The 20,327-nt window shown below is 40.0% G+C and overlaps 1 long non-coding RNA gene across 2 annotated transcripts in view; it reads left to right on the top strand.

Moving 5' to 3' along the window:
- Positions 1-18,487, top strand: part of LOC144235970 (uncharacterized) — a 459,372-nt gene extending 440,885 nt beyond the window's left edge. For both annotated transcript variants that reach the window (XR_013336378.1, XR_013336377.1), the window contains one exon: positions 18,425-18,487. This is a non-coding gene — a long non-coding RNA (uncharacterized LOC144235970). The remainder of the gene's footprint in view (positions 1-18,424) is intronic.
- The last annotated feature ends 1,840 nt before the right edge of the window (positions 18,488-20,327 follow it).

Genomic DNA, 20,327 nt, shown 5'->3' with positions numbered 1-20,327 from the left:
AACTCCATCCAAGACTTTGATTGGTTTCCTTTAAATTTACTTTTAGATAATTCCTCAGATGCAGCTTATAGACTGCCTCCCAGCTCCTTGCAGGGTGAAATCGCATCCTTCTTACACTGCTGTCACTGGTGTAAAAGGCAGACAGACTCGGTCACTTTCTTTCCATTTTGCAATTGGTAGGCATGAAAAGGGCTTTTTAAAAAAAATGTTTTATTAATTTCTGAGAGAGAGAGAGGCAGCGTGAGCGGGGTGGGGGGAGGGGGTTCAGAGAGGGAGACACAGAACCCGAAGCAGGCTCCAGGCTCTGAGCTGTCAGCACAGAGACCGATGCGGGGCTCAAACCCACAAACTACAAAATCATGACCTGAGCCAAAGTCAGATGCTTAACCAACTGAGCCCCCCAGGCGCCCCCGAGAAGGGCTCTTTAGACCTTGTTGAGTGAACACAGACAGAAGCCCCAGACTTGCCCTTTCACTGGCTCCTGCTTTATTCTGCCCCCGATCTGTGCCCCGTGTTCTGCCTTTTCTTACAGAGAGCAGGTATTTTCCCTTGACTCTCACGTCAAGCACTATGAAAATATTTTAGAGTTTTGACAGATATTATCAACTTTGTTTTTTCTAACTAGCAGCCCTGAGTAAACTGTGTCCTGGGGATTCCTGACCTTAAGTCTGCCAATTGGGTTTGATCAATGGTTGCCGTCACTTTCCAGAAAGACACATTTTAAAACATCAGATGATGTGACTGTCAACGGTAGTTGACCCCTCAGTATCCATCCATTGTCATTACTCAGAGATTTTTTCTAAATACTTTGAAATATTTTCCAAATACTTTCAAGAGTATGCACAGTTTTAAACACTGTTTTATATAATTGTACACAATTATGTGTATATGTATATAAACTCCTGTATAGACATATATGTGTGCATATATATAAAACCTTTGCAATACTTTAATGTTTGTTACTCTTTCCTTCTTTCTTTCCTTTTCCTCCTTCTTAAATCTCTTCCTTTAAAATCCTAGCATAGGTAACATACAGTGTTATATTAGTTTCAGGAGTACAATAGAGTGATTCATCACTTCCATATATCACCCGGTGCCCCTCAAAACAAGTGCATTTCTTAATCCCCATCACCTGTTTCACACACCCTCCACCTCTCTCCCTTCTGATAACCATCAGTTTGTTCTTTACAGTTTAGAGTCTGTTTCTTGGTTTATCTCTGTCTTTCTCTCTCTTTTTTCCCTTTGCTCTGTTTTGTTTTTAAATTCCGCATATGAGTGAAATCATATGATATCTGTCTTTCTCTGACTTAATTTGCTTCGCATAATACTCTCCTCTANCGCCCCTTTTTCCCCCCCCCCCCCCCCCCCCCCTTCCCTTCTGGTAACCATTAAGTTTGCTCTCTGTAGTTAAGCATTTGTTTCTTGGTTTGTCTCTCTCTCTTTTACCCCTTTTGGTCATTTGTTTCTAATGTGCCACATATGAGTAAAATCATTTGGTATGTGTCTTTCTCTAACTGACTTACTTCCCCCAGTATGATATTCTCCTGTCCTATCCATGTTGTTGCAAATGGCAAGATTTCATTCTTGTCAACAACTGGTAAGTACTTTTTCTCAAGGAAGGGCAAAACAACGTATGGCCCATCTTTCACGTTAGTATATTTGGTCTTTCGTCTCAACCTCATGAATCAGATTCTGATTCTCACTAAATGTAGTGCGATCCAGACAAAGGTTTGTTACTATTTGCTGCTCTATTAAATGCTTCGTCATGAGGTCTTCATGTGTTTTCTGACCACTAAATTTCACCAAAGCAAACCCACAATTTACTTCACAACCATCACAAGAGTTTGCTGGCCTTGACCCCTGATCATTTGTTTGAGATTTTTATACTAACCACACATTTCTCGGTAAGTGAGCACACAGATCCATGCATTTCTGCAATATTATGGTAAAAGTCTTGGTCAAGCTGTTTTCAAAGGGGGTGGGGAAGCTGTATTTTTAGTATTCAAGTGACCCCTGGGTCCTGGGTAAAATGCAGATTGCAGAAAAGAAGACATGACCAATCCTGGAACTTTGGCCTTTGGCCCAGAAATATATCTTGATGGGTCTCTGGCCGAATTTCCACAGCAGTTCTTAGCACAATAAAACTGACAGCCATGAGCTTTCCTCAAATGTTTACACTGTAGTTTCTTAACAGCATGTGAACACAATTGAAGCATTTAGAAATAATCTTTGGATTCTCGAAATTCACAAACATTGGTCTGACCTTGAAGAAAGGGGTAGGCAGGGAATTTGGAATTCCTAGCCTGGAATAACTGAATTAAGGGAGAATAATGTATGTGAAAATGCTCTGTAACTTGTAACCGTCATGCTCAGGTCAGTCATGGGGTTTTATAGTTTGATAATCTTCTTTTGTTTCCCCGATAGACGGTTCAAGTTAGGTCAGGGTTATTTGGCTTAAGTACGTACAATAATGAAACATACACCAAATGGGCTTCAGGGTAACTGATTCTGTTCTTGCTCCTGTATACTGGGTATCTGCCCATTGGTTTCATCTGTGCACTTCTTTTACCCCTACTTTTGGGAAAGTTTTTTTTTTTCTTCCAGAAATCTTTTCCTCACCTGAGTCCATGCTTTTTGAGCGGGGCTGGACTGGCCCTAATATTCCCACTCCAGAGAGGCCAGCTGTCTTAATTTGTCCAGTCATAATTCACTACGGTTAGTCCGTGGGTGGGCATGTGAGTAATGCTTGCTTCACGACTGTCACCTATGGGAATTTTGCTAGAATCCTTGGGAAGAGTAGTCTTATAGCTTCTAATAGGGTGTGTGTTCTGGCCTTTGGGGACAACCTGCTTGAGCATGAAGTCCACATGGAGAAAAACAGAGGCATGGAGAAAAGGGGCAATTCCTGGTAACAGAGATCAAGACGCTGCATCTCCCCAGGCTCAGAGTCTGTTCCATTAAGCTTCCAAGTCTGTGATGTTATGTGCATCGCCTCCTTTGTGCTCGTGTAGTTAGTTTCAAGGTAGTTTCTGTTGCTGGCACCTGAATGTTCTGGTTTATCCCCAATCTGCCATTCCCTGAGCGTCTAATTCGTTGTGTTACCTTCGGTTTGCCACCTAACTTCTCGGATTTATATTTTTCATCCACAAAAGTGAATTGTATTATTTAGAATTTAGACAAGGCAGGTGGCACAATGAAATTAGGATATTTCAAGGAGTGCTTGTATATAAAGGTATGGAAATTGAGTAGTGTTAGATGAATAGCATAGATTCAAAGAGACGAGAGCAGGGAGAATATCTGGAAACTGAACAGAGAGAGTCTTGCAGAAAAATAGTGACTTGTATCTGGGGTAAACTTAGCAGTGGAGAGCCAGGGGAATAAGCTCTCTGGCCCCATCCTCCTTCCTTTCATTCATCTCCTAACCATGGCTTCTCTTCGCTGACCTCAACCAGAATGGACGGGGGCCTGCTGATGTGGTCCATGGAGGCAGAGAACAGGGAGAGAAGGGTGGAGAGTGGATCTGAAAGGGCAAATAGAAGCGTCTTCAGTTTGTCTTCTGGTTAAAAAATTAAGTGAGTGTTGATGAAAGAATAAGACAACTTTGGGATCAGTTTGGATTTATGTTCAATGAGTGTGTGAGAAAAGAGGAAAAAAAATCTTAAGTTTTTTTTCTTCTGTGCATTAATACTTCTTAACTCTCTATTAAGAACACAAATAATTTGGTCAGTGCCATTGCGTTGTCTCTAATGATGTGGGGAAAAGGGGGTAAAGCGATAATTTACTAGTTAAATTAGATAATGCATTTGGTCCGATCTTCTTAAGCCTGTCTTCCTTTCTTTCGTTCTTTCATTTCTTCTTGAGACAGAGACAGCGTGAGCAGGGGAGGTGCAGAGAAAGAAGGAGAGAGAGAATCCCAAGCAGTCTTCACATTGTCAGTGTAGAGCCCAAGGTGGGGCTCGAACTCAGACCATGAGATCATGACCTGAGCCGAAATGAAGAGTTGGACTCTTGACCAACTGAGCTGCCCAGACGCCTACTCTCAGTAATTAGAGTAGAACTTTATCTGAGTGTCAGTTTTGAAAATGGATAAAAAAGTAGTTTTCTTGTGTGTGTAGTGGAGTTATAGGGCATTTTCGTAATTACATGTGCTTGATAAAACAAAAAAAAAACAGACAAAAACATATATTTTTACAACATTTCCATTAAAGGCAAGCCTGGTGTTTGATCTGGTTTCTTGACAGAAGAAACAGCAATTTGCTTTGATGCTGGAGCAAAAGATGAGCATGTGAGGCTTATTGAAGACACTCAAGTATGTACCGACCCACATGTATCGTTCTTTGTGGGCGATCTAAAGAATGTTCAAGACTAACTTTCTCTGAGATGTTTTTCCCCACTGATTTAATTGCTGAGTAAGCCGTGGCTGGCCCGTATCGCACAGGAGATTACTCAAGGAGAAAGTAATAATTTTGCATAGTGGCATATAGGTCCCACAAATTGAGAAACTGCCTGTTCAACTCCTGATCTTTCATTAGAACTGCATCCTTATAAATATGAAGCATGAATGTTTACATGTCAACATGCAATATAGGAAGGCCACACGCCTCCCTGCTGGTAATGATGGTCGGTCTCTGGTTAAAGAACTAGGACAGGGTCCTGCTGTCATGGGATTGTGCCCTGTGCCCTGCCCCCCACGGAGGTCAACATGTGGCCAGTGGCTGAAGTGCATTCTCAGTGTGCATGAAGCTTGAACCTTGTGCATGGGTCTAACTACAGTTCTCCAGCCCTCCAGAACTTTGCCTTGGCCACTGTGGGAGGCAAACTGCGTTGTCTCAACATTTTATTCAATCCAAAGGGTTACACCTTGAGGTTTTAACCCATAGCAAAATAGACTTGTGGAAAAGAATTGGAAACCCAAGGCCTTGCTTGTCGTCAGGAATTTAAATTGGAAATCTTACCACATTAGACATATTTTCATATGATATTTTTTTATAATTTTAAAGTTGATTTATTTATTTTGAGAGGGAGCAAGGATGAGCAGAGGAGGAGCACAGAGAGAAGGAGAGAAAGAATCCTAAGCAGGCTCCACGCAGTTAGCGCAGTGCCCAGTGCAGGGCTTGAACTCATGAAACTTGAGATGATGACCTGAGCTGAACCTGGGAGTCAGATGCATAAATGACTGAGCCACCCAGGTGCCCCACGTGATAAGTTTTTTATTGGCTGTCCAAGGAATACCTGCCACCACGTAAAGGTAGACAGTTCAGAGTGTGGACGCCTTGCTGTAGGCTGTACCCCAGGTGACAGAGCAGAGTCACACCTGACACACTTGCTTCCATTTGCATTAATGGGCTGCAATCTGTGTGCACGGAAGGGTTCAAACATACGGGATCTGACCCGGAAGAAAAAGACCCCACCTCGCATCGGTTGTGAGAAGAATTGGACAAAATTTGACTTCACTCTAAAAATTAACATTTTCATTCTTTGGAGTTTCGGTTGTCGACCAGGCACCGTGGAGGAGAAGTGCTTCACGGTGTCACAGTTTTGTTTCGATTCATCCACAATATGTGTCAGGGATTAAAATCCTTATTTTACAGCTAGAGGATCTCTTTCTCTCTTGCTTTCCTTATCCCTCTTATATATAATTTGTTACAAATTTTAACCATTCTTTATTCTTAAACCTCTTTTGGATTTGTCCATTTCTTTCCTGACCTTCCATCCCACACTGTTCCGTGTCTCTCCTGGATAAACCATAGTCCCCTAATTAACATCCCTGTATCCACTTCTGCCGCCTCCAATATAGGTGCACCTCCGAAGCTAAACTTCGCTTAAAAAGCACAAAGTTAATTGTGTCTCCACTCCTTCACCCCTTGGATGGCTTCCCTTGTCCTTAGAATAAAATCCACGTAGGGCACCTGGGTGGCCCAGTCAGTTAAGCATCTAACTTCAGCGCAGGTCATGATCTCACAGTTGGTGAGTTTGAACCCCATGTCGGACTCTGTGCTGACAGCTCCGAGCCTGGAGCCTGCTTTGGATTCTGTGTCTTCCTCTCTCTGCCCCTCCCCTGCTCTCACTGTGTGTGTCTCTATCTCAAAAATAAATAGAACATTTAAAAAATTTAGAATAAAACCCTATGTTCCTATATCATGGCCCATGGGTCTCCTAGGTCTGGGTCTTCCCCGGCTTCACTCTAGCCTCACCTCTGCCTTCTCTGTCCAGTGCAGCCACGCCAGACTTCATCAGGCCCTTGAAGTATCAAAAGGTTCTAACTTCTTTCTTTGCAATAACTGTACATTTTATTTTTTATCATTTTAAAGAAATATTTGTTTTTGAGAGAGAGAGAGACAGAGTGCAAGTGGGGGAGGGACAGAGAAAGAGGGAGACACAGAATCTGAAGCAGACTCCAGGCTCTGAGCTGTCAGCACAGAGCCCGACACGGGGTTCAAACTCACGAACTGTGAAGTCATGACCTGAGCCGAAGTCGGACGCCCAACTAACTCAGCCACCCAGGTGCCCCTGGAATATGTATTTTAGAATAATGCCTTGAAAAGTATAGATGATTATCGTATTTAGAAAACTGTTTTAGTGTTCTGTCTGCACGTTTTGAAAAAGTTACATAATCTGTAACACTCCTGTGAAAATGATCATAAACTGCTTGTAATTTTTATCTTAATGTCATGTTAAGATTTCAGGTAGTTCTTTATCATCTCTTAATCTTTCCAAAGTCCAGTTTTCCCTGAATGATTGCTTTTAAATCACACTATTGCTTGGGTATTTACTTTTGCATATGCAGTAACAGGAAGAGACAGACCATTTGCTGCTGTGTAACTGTGTTAGTTCATGTTAATAAAAGAAAGAGGAGAAATGAATCTCTTGGCAAGCTGGTGGCTTGTGGAAGGTGAAGTTGGTTTATGTTTGTCAGTAGTTAGTTAATCTGTGAAGTTTAATCCCCAGTCTGAGTGGTGTTGAGAAATAGAAGTGCAAATGCTGACCCTGGCTTTGATTAGCTTCTCTCTACTGATCTGTATAAAGACTTGGTTAGTGGTTAGCAATTTATGAAGGTTACAGGTTGCCCAAAACCAACGGCAAAGGAAGACATAGGAACTTCCCTTCCTTCCTCCCCCAGACCTTATTTTTTCAGGCATCTCTGAAAATATGAGAATAACTGAAGACCTAGAAACACACCTATTGATGGTTAGTGGTAGGGAGTGGCATTTAAGTTTGTTTTAAATTTTAAGGAGTAAATGATACTTGGTGTGTGCCACCTGGCAGCTACCAGCTTCTGCCTGGTGCTGGTTCCGGTCTGGAAGGAGACTGGGGGGCAGAGGAACTCTCTGGAATCCAGTGAATCTGGCTTTCTTATTGGTCAAAGTTTGAAAAACAGTGGCTATGGAGAACTTCACTTTCCAATACAACTTGAGTATGTTTGGAATGTCGTTTTTTTGTTTGTTTGTTTGTTTTTCCTGTTACCTGCATCAATTTTGTAACTTTCCGCAGACATTTCCATGATTCCCAAATTAGTTTTCCAAAGTAATTTCTAGCTGTGATGTAGCATTTGTGGTGTCTACTTCCTAATAGTAACAGGGACCGTCTTTAAAGGTTCATTTGTTGTTTGAGAGTTAGGCACTGTCAACCCTATGATGGCACTCTTCTTGGTTCACTTGTGAAATGGGCTAGTAGGTTGTATAGCTTAGAGGTGTCTCCCATTTCTCTTCGACTCCCATGAAATAATTCCTTAAGTAGTGACTTCAGAAGGAGGTGTTTGGAAATACAGCCGTGTTTCAAATGACTTATGAATATAGAAGAAAATATTCTGTTGTAGGTCAGTTGAAAGGTAAAGTTGGTTTCGAGTACTAGCACTGAAATATTGACCTTTTGAGATACTCTAGGAGATTTTCTAAGACAAAATAGCGTTGCGATATTTGTTTATTTTGCTAATTTATGTATTTTGCAATTTTAGAACTAAAAGGAATTTTCTTGAGGGGAAAAATACTGGAAGTGACATTTTCACTAAGCTATCAAGAATTTCTGTTTGTTTTCAAAGAAATAAAAATGGTGTATGTGATGCTCTTTACATAGACTCTTGGTATTTTTCACAAGTCAGTTCTCAAAAAAATGAAACTATTTTTTGGTGAAGCAAGGTGAAAATTCTGAGTTGTGAATCCCAGTTGCCTAAAAGAAATCCCGACTGTGTATATTGCTTCCTGCAGATTCTTGACAATCTCTATTTGTTTGGCGGAAAAAGTAATTTTTCTCATACCAGTAATCAAAAAAGTGCTACCTGTTATTGACAGCTTTGTTTTTGAAATAGGTCTGGCACGTGTGGGAATCTGACAACGAGGAGGCAGAAGTACAAGATGGGTGTGTAAGCTGACAGGGACAAAGATCATTGGTGCAATCAAGTTACTCATTTCTCACCTTTGGTGACAGCCACTGTAGACAACTTCTCTCAGTATGGCCTCCCATGGACACACAGGGGGAGCTTCCAAGCTGCTACGTCAGGGGCAGCTCCTTACTGCTTACTCCCCACATTAGAAACAGAAGGTCTGGGGAGCCTGGGTGGTTCAGTTGACTGAGCGTTCAACTTCGGCTCAGGTCATGATCTCGCAGCTCGCGAGTTCGATCCCTGTGTTGGACTCTGTGCTGACAGCTCAGAGCCTGGAGCCTGCTTTGGATTCTGTGCCTCGCTCTCTCTCTCTGCCCCTCCCCTGCTTGTGCTCTGTCTCTTTCTCTCTCTCTCAAAAATAAACTTTAAAAAAAAAAAAGAAAGGACGGAAATGCTTGCTTGTCTGGAGTGGCAAGAAAAGTCACCACTCGATTCCTGATCATTCTTTAGCTCCTGCTTAGATAACATACTTTCCGCCTTGGCTCTCTAAGTGTCTCAGGGGTTGCACATTTATTTTGAACCCAAGGCAGATGCTTTATCTGGAAGTCATCCATTACTGCCTAAATGCATTTGGGAGACAGATCGGAGTGGGCCCTTTATGAAATCACAGCCAGCACTTTCACTAAATACTGATTGTCAGCTTACATTTAATTCCAAGTGGGACAGTGCCTTGAACTTTCCTAAACAGTTCCATCCCATCTTAATTAGTAAACAGTAAAATGAATTTGGGATAGCTGAGGTCAGCTTCGGATGGCAGTGAGAAAAATAGCAGACTGTGGCCAGGATCATCTTATAGTGAAGACATTTTAGGCATCATTCATGCTGTAATACATTCTTAATTTATCACGTTTAAACATATATTCTTGATACAACATTGTATCAATAATTATGTACTTTTGATACAGTATTCCTTCTTGATACAACATTGCCGTATTATTCCATGGGATACAAATAAGTAGAAAGCATGTGTTCTACCCTAACAGGCTCTGTAGTCTTGAGAAAACCGGGTATATGACAAGAAAAAGCTTTACAGGGTATGTTCTTACTGGTCACAGATGGTTTTAGGTTTGGAGGAGGCTGCTTTAGGACCCTTTCAAACCAAGGTCTTGTGCGGCTCTGTCCTGCAACAGTGATAAACATGAACGTCCACGTAAGTGACACTTCCACCCCACTTAATTAACTCTCCAACTGTTGCCATGCCCTCTGTGCTCTACCACCTCTGTGCCAGTGCCTCTGTTCACTGAGGTCACTCAGTGGGGTCCTCTGCAGGCCGTCACCACTCCCTGCAGGCGAGCTAATGCTTACCAAGGGACACTGGTGTTTGTCCTCACATGGGTTACTGACCATGGTACTTGCTCTGTAATTATAATTATATAATGAAACGCTATGTAAATCAAAGACATGTGAGCGTGATAAGAGAGCTGTTTCAATACAAATAAAAAATGGAATACTTGGGTAAGACCTTTGAGTCTAAAAACATTACTATGGAATTAGGAATAATCTATCCACTGTAAACAATTAAATCTTAGGACTCCATACTCGGCTTTCTTTTCTGGTCTCTTTGTGTGATTTTACATTCAAGAAATCTAGAAATCGGAGATAAAGTGTAAGAGGTCTGGCTTCTGGGAGAAGAAAGGTTATGTTGGTAGCTCCACTCAAGGTAGAGGCCATGGCCATGTGTGAAGGGAAGCGTTTATTTCTTCTTTATTTCTCCTTTGGTGCTTAGGATTGTTATAGGACTTTTCCATTCACAAAGAAACTATTGGTGCTAATCAGCTCGGGTAAGAGGGATTCTGTCCCTGACCGTCACTTCTTCCAAGATGATCCTAATGTACATTTACACACTTAAGGTTCTGATAACTTTTCCAGAAAAGAAACTCAAGTTAGTTGGACTCAGTGTTCCACAAACTTTCAGGAATCGATAACTCTTTTCTGATGTTCAGTTTTGGGAAATTAGAATTCCAACGCAAGATGTCAGTCTTCCACTCTCCTGTCCTAGTTGTGAGATAACAGCAATGTTACAAATCTTGCTGTGCCCTATGGAGAAGAGAAAAAATGGATCAGACTTAGTCTTAATTCTTGCGTTTATTATCTAATGTGGAAAAAACACAGAATCAATTATAATATACTGAGGTTGGTACAAATGTGATAAATAGATAAAAAATATTAATTTGATATGTAAGTAACTTGGGGTACAAGGAGGTTGAAACATCTTCCCTGGAGTTGGCCAGTGCAGAATGGACAGGAAGCCTGATACGTCTGACTCTGTATCTAATTGAATACCTCTTACTTCATATAACACTTCATCCTAAGCCTGACAAATATAAAGTAAACTTTCATAGTTTTCAGCTAAATTAGTTATTTTTAACTGCATATTGAATTGCAAAAATACTTTTAACACTCAGATTCCCAAATTTGCTTTCTAGACTATGGAATAATAACATGTATGATGTATATGCCCCCCCTTTCTTATGCTTCATTTTAAGTAGTTTATATTTAGCATTATTCTTCTATAAACCAGTCAAACTCGCTGCCTACCCCATCAGCTGTATTGGGATAGGAGTTCATCACCCCTAACTGGAGAGATAGCCAGTTTGTTGGAATCTCACTAAAATACATAGAATGCTATGGATGGCTAAGACTCCTCTTCCATGTTATGATATCCGCAAGTGACACAGTTGGTTTTTATCGAAAAAAGAAAAACCTATTTCTGGAAAACACTTGAATAGTTTCAATTTATTTGATTAAAAGACTGAAGAAGAGAGTATATTCTTTTTTAAACCCCTGTCTCTATACATTTAGAGAATATACTTTATTGAAACAGTACCCTTAGACAGGAAACATAATGGTTAGTTGTTGAAATGGTTAACCTTGGACAGTGAATTTATATCATGCCACCATATCAGTTTTCTCCTTTTCTTTACCATGGTAAAGTTCCTAACTAAGGGGCCTCTGGGGGGCTCAGTCAGTTAAACGTCTGACTTCAGCTCAGGTCATGATCTCTCAGCTCATGAGCACAAGCCTACATCGGGCTCTGTGCTGACAGCTTGGAGCCTGGAGCCTGCTTCAGATTCTGTGTCTCCCTCTCTCTCTCTGCTCCTCCCCGGCTTGCTCGCCCTCGTTCTCTCTCCCTCTCTCAAAAACATTAAAAAAAATTTTTACTTAAAAAAAATCATTACTAGACACAAAAGAAGAATGATTTAAGAAAATAAAAAATCTAAAACATTATTGGCAGCAGATACTAAGGCCACTAGTTTTTTTTCTTAATATAATTTATTCTCAAATTGGCTAAACTACAGTGTGTACAGCATGCCCTTGGTTTTTGGAATAGATTCCCGTGGTTCATCACTTCGTACAACACCCAGTGCTCATCCCTACAAGTGCCCCCCTCAATGCCCATCACCCACTTTCTCCTCTCGCCTACCCGCCATCAACCCTCATATTGGTCCCTGTATGTAAGAGTCTCGTATTGTTTGCTAAGGCCACTATTTCTTTGTAAAAATCAATACAGATGTTTAAAAGGTAAAGAGATAATAACATACATTTAAAATCCATGTTTTCATTTTCCAGAACTGGAGGGTACAAACTCCCCTTACAGTTTTAAAATGACACACTTGAATGTTTCGTTTCCTAACTTTCCCTTTTGGCCTTTTCTCTCCTCGTCTGACAATAATTCTTTATTTTGCAGATCTCTTTGGTTCTAAAATAGAATCCCAGGGCCTTAAGCACACCGCCTTACTTCCTAGAAGTGAAAGCTGACAAATGCCTGAATAACCGAGCCGTTTTAGACTTAGTAGAACAGTATGTCAAAACACGGATGTGAGTGTGTCCACTTGTCCTGACAGCCTGTGAAAGTTGAGTGCTCCTAACAGACCATTCTGCCTGGAGCATTGTGTCTGTGGTTGGGGTGTGTGAAATCTCGTAGGGTCAGATTGTGAAGGACTTTGGTGACATGGTAATGAATTTAGATTGTATCCTTAAGGAAGGATGAACTTTGAGGGAGATGTGGAATGAGAGAAATTTCTAGAAAGAATGTGAAAGCAAAAATTATTTTTCCTAATATTTTTGGTAGGTAAGCATGATCTAACATATTAGCTGTAGACTGAAATTTTTGGTTGTAAACCTACTATCTCAAGCTCTCATTGCATTAGATGAAATTACTGTGTCAGCCAAGAATAAGGAAAAAGAGAACAAAACTGTGTATAGGTATTTTTGTAATTGTTCATTTTAAGGTGAAGCAGCTTTGTGATGTGGTGTGTTTGTAGAATAATTTCACTGAAACAGACCTCTATGACCTTAAATAAGCCTCCTCCTTACAAAGATTTCCATTGCTTTCTCTGCGTCAGAGCCCATGAGAGGATTGAGGAGATTGAACAAAGGATTGAGGAAATTTCAGTTTCTTTATTTATTTTGAGAGAGTGTATATGTGAGCAGGGCAGAAGAGGGGGGAGAGAGAGAGAGAGAGAGAGGGAGAGGGAAAGGGAGAGAGGATCCCAAGCAGGTCCTGTGCTAACAGCACAGAGCCCGATGCAGGGCTTGATCTCACAAACTGTGAGGTCATGACCTGAGCTGGAGTCAAGAGTTGGACGCTTAATCAGCAGAGCCACCCAGGCATTTCAGAATTGGAAGGTTTGACCTAAACTCTCAAGTAAGTTTAAACCATAAAACAATGTGGAAAAGACAAACCCAGGGAGAGAACAGGAGGCTGCTTGCAGAGAAGCGTGGAGGGTCATGGAGGCCGGACTGAGGAAGTCACGAAAGGGAGACGTGATGTGGAGAAGCTCAAAAGATATTTTGGTAGAATTGGCACATTTGGGTGATTGTGAGGGAGAGGCAAGGGAAGGAAAGGAGTCCAGTTTGGGACTTGGGCAACCCTGGCTTGGGCAGGGTATACTTGAGGTTTTTGCAATGTATTTGGGTATTTATTAGCATTTATTGCATTGGTTAGCCTCATATCATTAGGTCAAACTTTTAATATATGTAGTATGCTATAAAAGATGTAGTTACCCAGGAGTTGTATTCAGATCCATGTAATAAGTTGATATAGTACATCTTCACCAAAGAAAATAATCATGAATCTGATTCTTTCTTACAAACGTGTATACCTACTCCTCACTGTAAGAAATGGTTGTCTGAAGGACATTGAAGACATATACATGTATAGATAGTTGGTTGTGAATGATATAAAAAGTGAAGTCAGTAAATATTCATTATATTTTCTACCAGAAATCTGACATTCGCTGTAAATTGGACAATGTTATTATACATTATTACTGAAAGGAAATGAAACATGTAAAATGAATGAGTTATATTTTGTAAGGTACAGCCACTTTGTGGGCAATGTATTTGTGACAGTGTTTTGTTATGTGTTTCCTGATGTGAGGGAAATATAAATGGTGATGTAGTGTTCTAAGGTGATTTAGATTTTGGAAGGATAAATGAAATGGAATTTTTGATTGAGATGAATACATTAAATTGTTTGGTTTTACATTTGATTTTGCCTTATGTATAGACTGCATAATAGGGTTTCAAATACATAAAAGGGAAACTATTCCATAAGCTAGAGTTAGAAATTCATTTTAAATATTTAATGACTTAATTAAGTTTTATTAGTGTGATGCTCTTTGCTTTGCCGATTAAAAATTGACAATGGCCTCATCTGGGATCCCCCCCCTTTTTGGGTAGTATCTTCACAGGATTTGTTCTGTATCTTTATAAACAGTGATAAATACTCATTTCTCAAAATAAATGTTTTTTCTAAACTTCTGAAATTACCAAGAGAAAAATAGTAAACAATTGTGAAGCATTAAAATCAACAGACTTTGCTCACTGAATTGCTCTTTGATTCAAAAACTGATATTACATACTGTGTCCCTAGAGAACATTTGATTTGCTTCAGTCCATTTTTCTCTCTGTATTACTTGTTGTTGCCAGAGTGCAGAGACTGTTTTGTGCCCCAGCACACAGGCCAGGTGCAAATAGCACTTGCCGTTAGACTAGACTTCGGGCCACTGGATGGGCATGGGGCATGTGATGGTCAAGCAAACAGTGAAGAGTGAAGCACCTGAAGTACCCCACTATCAACAGTGGGGTCAGTGGCTTCGCTGTGAGGTGTTTGTAGAGCGTGAAGCTACCCCAGATTTATGCCTCAGGAATATACTAGTACTCCAAGTATAGTGGTCTTGGAAATGCTGTAGAAAAGTAGAGAGACACGTCGGCCATGTGCATTTCTGTGACTCACAGACTCAGAGTTCACCTATATTATTTGACATGAGAACCTCTGTGCATATAACTCTGGATAACTTGATGGCTTGAGAAATTTCATTGACAAAACGGGGGCAAAGGAAGAGAGTATAGTTGGAATATTTATCCAAAAGGCAGAGCAGTTGGCGCAGGATAGCAAAGAATATGATTCTCCAGACTTTACTGGTAAACCTCATGGCCTTTGCCCATGTGGTGATGAAAAGTAAACATTATCTTCAAATGTGCTTCTGAAGGAAGAATAAAATATTTATTGTCTCTGGATTATAGATGTAGGTAACTGTTAGTTATCCTCTTTCTTTTTAGAAAAACAAATGTAATTAACCAAAATTCACCTTTACTTTTGTCAGACTTTTCAAGATTCAGGAACACAGGCTATTGATAGGTAGGAAGGTATGCTGAAAACTATCTTGTATCCTGTTGAAAGTTGGAATGGTATTACTAAAGATTAGAACTGAGGATCCCATTATGGTAGTCATTAGCCAGACATGGTTATTAACACTCAAGTTTAATTAAAAATAAATAACAGTTCTGTTTCTTCAATGGCCACAAGAGTGTTGTGTCTGCCATATTGGACAGTGTGGAAATATTTGCATCATTATAGAACATTTTATTGTGTGCACCACTGGGTTAGAAAGTATGTGGTTATGGCACCTAAGAAACAGTATTTTTTATATAGGTCCTGTTAGTGTAATAAGCCATGCCATTTCAGTTATAAAGGATATTCTTTTTGGCTTTTTAAGATTTTATTTTAATTGCAGTTAGCTAACATACAGTATTCTATTAGTTTCAGGTATATGGCATAGCGAGTCAACACTTCCATACATCACACTTGTGCTCATGACAACAAATGCCCTCCTTGATACCCGTCGTCTCTTCCACCCATGTCCCCACCCACCTCTGGGAACCACCAGTTTGATCTCTATTATTTAGAGTCTGTTTGTTGATTTGTTTCTCCTTTTTTTTTTCCTCTTTGCTCATTTGTTTTGTTTCTTAAATGCCCCATGTGAATGAAATCATGTGGTATATGTCTGTCTTCGACTGACTTCATGTAGCATAATACTTCCTAGCTCCATCCATTTCACTGTAAATAACAAGACTTCATTCTTTTTTATGGCCGAATGATAGTCTATGATATATGTATACCATATCTTCTTTATCCATTCATCAATCAATGGACATGGGCTGCTTCTGTATCTTGGGTCTTGTAAATGATGATGCTACAAACAGGGGTGCATCTATCACTTTGAATTAGTGTTTTTGTATCCTTAGGGCAAATACCCACTAGAGTGATTGCTGGATCATAGGGTAGTTCTATTTTTATCTTTCTGAGGAACTTCCATACTCCTTTCCTACTGTGGCTATGCCAGTTTGCATTCCTACCAATGGTGCAAGAGGGTTCCTCTTCCTCCTCATGCTCGCCAAAAACTGTTGTTTCTTCACTTGTTGATTTTAGCCATTCTGACAAGTATGAGGTGATCTGTTATTGTAGTTTTGAATTGCGTTTCCCTGATCATGAGTGATGTTGAGTATCTTTTCGTGTGTCTGCTGGCCATCTGTATGTCTTTGGAGAAATATCTGTTCATTTCTTCTGCCCAGTTTTAAATTGAATTATTTGGTTTTTTGAGTGTGAGATTTTTAAGTTCTCTATATACTTTGGATACTAACCCTTTATCAGAGATGCTATTTGTAAATATCTTCTCCCGTTCTGTAGGTTGCTTTTTGGTTGTGTTGATTGTTTCCTTCACTGTGCCGAAGCCTTTTATTTTGATGTAGGCCCAAAGGTTTGTTTTTGCTTTCCTTCCCTTTCCCTTGGAGACCTATCTCAAAAAAAGGTTTTACAGCCATGTCAAAGAGGTTATTGCCTGTGTTCTCTTCTAGGACTTTTATGGTTTCAGGTCTCACATTTAGGTCTTTCATCCATTTTGTATACGGTATACGTAAGTGATGAGTATTTCTTGCTCATTTACGTGTTACTGTGGGTGTTCCCAGCTGTCGGGCAGCTTTTCTCATAGTGATGAAGATCTAGGCTCTTCTTTCTTGGGATTCTGCCATGTTCCAAATCCTTGAAGTCCTGGCCCCTACTGCTGAAAAGGTTAAGTTGCACCGGCCTCTTCACTGCCTCGACCTGCAAGTGATAAAATCAATTTTCCCTGATAATCCACTAGTGAGAACTGGTCACGTGGCCCAGCTAGATGGCAGGCTTTCCAATAGCAACTCTGTCTTCTGGAAGGAAAAGCCTTTGAGAAACTGCACCAGTTTCTATCCCTGCAAAACAAATATGAATTTTATATGGAAAAGTAACTAATGGGTAAGGGGATAGTTTTTCTCATTGTTAAACGAATTGCATTCCTTTCTCTTCAGCATACATATGTTACTGTTTTCTACCCTTCTTAAGGAGTTGGTTTTCATATTATAATTCGATTTTAATTTCACATTATAATTTGGTAACTTCTGAGAACCAATTAATATCTTTATTTTCATGTTCTTCTACATTTAAACACTTTCTACCATACAGATTAAGAACAGTCAATAAGACCAACCTCATTTTTACTTACTTCATATAAAATATTATAGATCCATGGGAAATTTATATAAAAATGGTTATATTTTTTATGTAGGCTTTTTATTTTATAGGTGAAATAGTGATACTCTGTTCCTAAAAGTTTTCTCTTGTGGGTCTGAGTGTGATTTAATTTAGAAGATTAGAATTATGTATATCACGTGTAGTGACGTGCACTTGGAAAGGAGTCTCCTTATTATAGACAAAGAGTTGCTGGTAGAACTCTCATAGAATTATCTCTTGTCAATCGTCTTCCAACTTAGAAGATAAATCCATACTCAAAATCTGAATGTTTGGCGTTTTTTTGTTTTTAGTTTGTGGGGTTTGTTTAGATTTTATTTTTAAGTAATCTCTACACCCAACATGGGACTCAAACTCACAACCCCAAGATCAAGAGTCACATGCTCGGACTGAGCCTGCCAAGCACTCCCAAATCTCCAAGTTTATTACATGTTAACATCATAATTGGATATCCAGTGCACATGCAAGCATACTTCTGTTTATTGACCTTGTTACAAATGCAAAAAAAAAAAAAAAAAAAAGATAGTTCAAGGTTACCCTATGTCTAAATTCATTTTGACCGTTTTCTTCTCCTTAGGTATCTCTTTCTGTAATCTCTACTTTTACCTCTCTATCCATCTAGCTATCTGTCTCTGTCATCTGTTCTCTTTCTCTCTTTCTCTCTCTCTCTCTTTATTTCTTCCCTTCCTTCTTAACTTCTTTCTTTCATCTATCTATCAATGCATCAGTCCATCCGATCAGTCATATCTTCTGGCAATACTTTGCACGGTACTGTGGGATTGTTAAAATGACCTTGCAAACTGAAAATGCACAAAGCAATTTTAATAATCAACAGGAAAAATTTTTTTATTAGTGACCTTTACAACTTTTTGCTTAAACATTACAAACTCTCTTACTTTCAGTCATACATGTATAGGGAAATGAAAAAAGAAGTAGGAAAACCCTATTCAGTACTTTATAATTTGAAACAGAAATGTTGAGAATTAAAGTGCTTTGGCCCTTTATAAAAACTTGCCAAGAGTGGTTTGAACCATGCTTGCTGCCCTCTCGTCGAGTAACTTACAGAATGAAAATCTTCTCAGCCATGGCAAATTGCCATACTTCTAACTTTGGATCACCTCATGACCTGTCCCCCTTTGTGTTTTCAGATGTTACAAAGTATCAGAGTGTCCTTTTAATGTGAAATTTATCTTTTACAGATGTCACCTCCTTGAGGACAACTCAATCCTTTTCATCGTGACTAGGCTCCTCATGTTTGTCGGTAAGTTCTCTTGCACTATGTTTATTGGTTATACATCCAGAGTCTCTCAAATGGTAGTGGGGTCGACGTTGCCATGGTCAACCATGCATGGAAGATTCCAATTTAACTTCCAGTAATAGCGCTTTGCGTTTCTCTGCTCTACTTTCATCTTTGTTGGGTCTTTCCCTCTTGATTATCCATTTTGTAAAAACGTTTTGTGGAGTTTTCCCTGGGAAATAAATGAGCAGTGGAATGACATCCTTTTCTGTGTGTACGTGCACAAAATAACAGATGTACGGTGACTAATCCCCACTAGGCTTCGGAGGAAGTGTTACGGTTGGTCACTGAATAGGGTGTACATCTATTTTTTACATAAAGGTTTGTGAACTGAAGAGCTAGCAGCAAAGTTTACACTTGAAGCAATTACTCACATTTGATAGATTGCAGTAACTGAAATTTGAACCCTGTTGTTGGAGGCTGGTGGTATTTCACTAAACCATGATGGCTGAAATTTGTGTATATTGGAATTCTGCAGCGAAGGCTTATTTCTGTGTGTGTTTTCCTTTTATGGAAACCTCTCTCTGGTCCTCCGATCATTTCCCCTTCTTGGCTGTTACTACTGCTACATCCCATGTAAAATGAACCCTATGAAGCCCTTTATTTATTCTGCTACAATGTGTCTCTGACATAAGCTGGGACAGGTTTGAGGACAGTAAGCATCATTATTGAGAGAAATCCATAAAATATTTACTTCTGGTAATTGGATAATGCTCTGAATCAGAGAAGGCTAAAAACACCCTGCACAGTGCAGGGAGAGCCATCCACCCAAGTGAATCTACCTCATCTGCATGCATGGATGTGATCGTATTCCAATTTAAGGGTAAAATTCATTACTTGAGATAGTATAACTTGAAACTAGTTAATTATTGGATTTGAAAAAGAGCGATGCTGATATTTACAAATAAATTAAATGTGACTCTGGTGTGTGTACAGAGTGAATTACAACAATTTCAAACTATATTTTAATGGGTAAGATTTCTCTTGGGTTATCTATAGTTGAATCTAGATTTGTGGTTTTTAAACTTTAAAACGCATTTGCTTCACTGGAGGTCTGAGATTTTGTAGTTTTAACTACCTCCCAGGAAATGCTAATGTGGATGACCAGACACCGAGTATCAAGAATTTAGAACTACATAGATTCTGCTGTATACGTTTAGGAAGTCAACAGCTTTAGCAAATAAACCTGTACCATATTTAAAATTGCTCTGACTCTTTTCCACCTCCCAAGTGGAAAATACGCACTGTTAGGAGGAAACTTTGGACCTTTCCTATCTTTGAAACTTCTGCCTTGTGTCTGCCTTTCCTTTCAGTACCTTCTGAAAGCTTCCTCTTTCTTTACTCCTACATGGTCGTCTTCCATTCATTCGCCCGCTCACCAAATCAGTCTTTAGCTTGGAAGTGAGCTTCAGACAGAGACTTTCTAAATGCACCTCAGGACCTCCTCATAGTCCACTGTGTGGTGTGCTTGTGAGATCTGGTGATGTTGAGCTGCCTTCACACAAGTGTTCCCTCCGCTGGTTTCTGGAACATCACGGCTCATGGTTCTTCTCCCGTTGTTGAGATGCCACCTTCTCTGTCTCCTGCACCAGCTCCTCTATTTGCCCAGCCCCTTCAGTGCCCCTTCAGGGCAAGAGCCCTTCTAACTGCCGAGCTGCTCCCGCCACCATCTCCTCTTGGCTCTAATGGCCACGGCTATTTGAGAGACTCTCAATTTTTTATCTTTCTCCAAAACTCATAGTTTCACTCCCATACTGACCTTGGGCAAGTTGCCTAACTATCCTGTTCCTCACTTTCTAGCTCAG

This window comes from Crocuta crocuta, unplaced genomic scaffold (assembly GCF_008692635.1).
Source record: "Crocuta crocuta isolate KB4526 unplaced genomic scaffold, BGI_CrCroc_1.0 scaffold145, whole genome shotgun sequence".
In the NCBI taxonomy this organism is placed as follows: domain Eukaryota; kingdom Metazoa; phylum Chordata; class Mammalia; order Carnivora; family Hyaenidae; genus Crocuta; species Crocuta crocuta.
The sequence above is the reverse complement of the archived record's forward strand: the minus strand, read 5'-3'. Positions and strand labels throughout refer to the sequence as shown.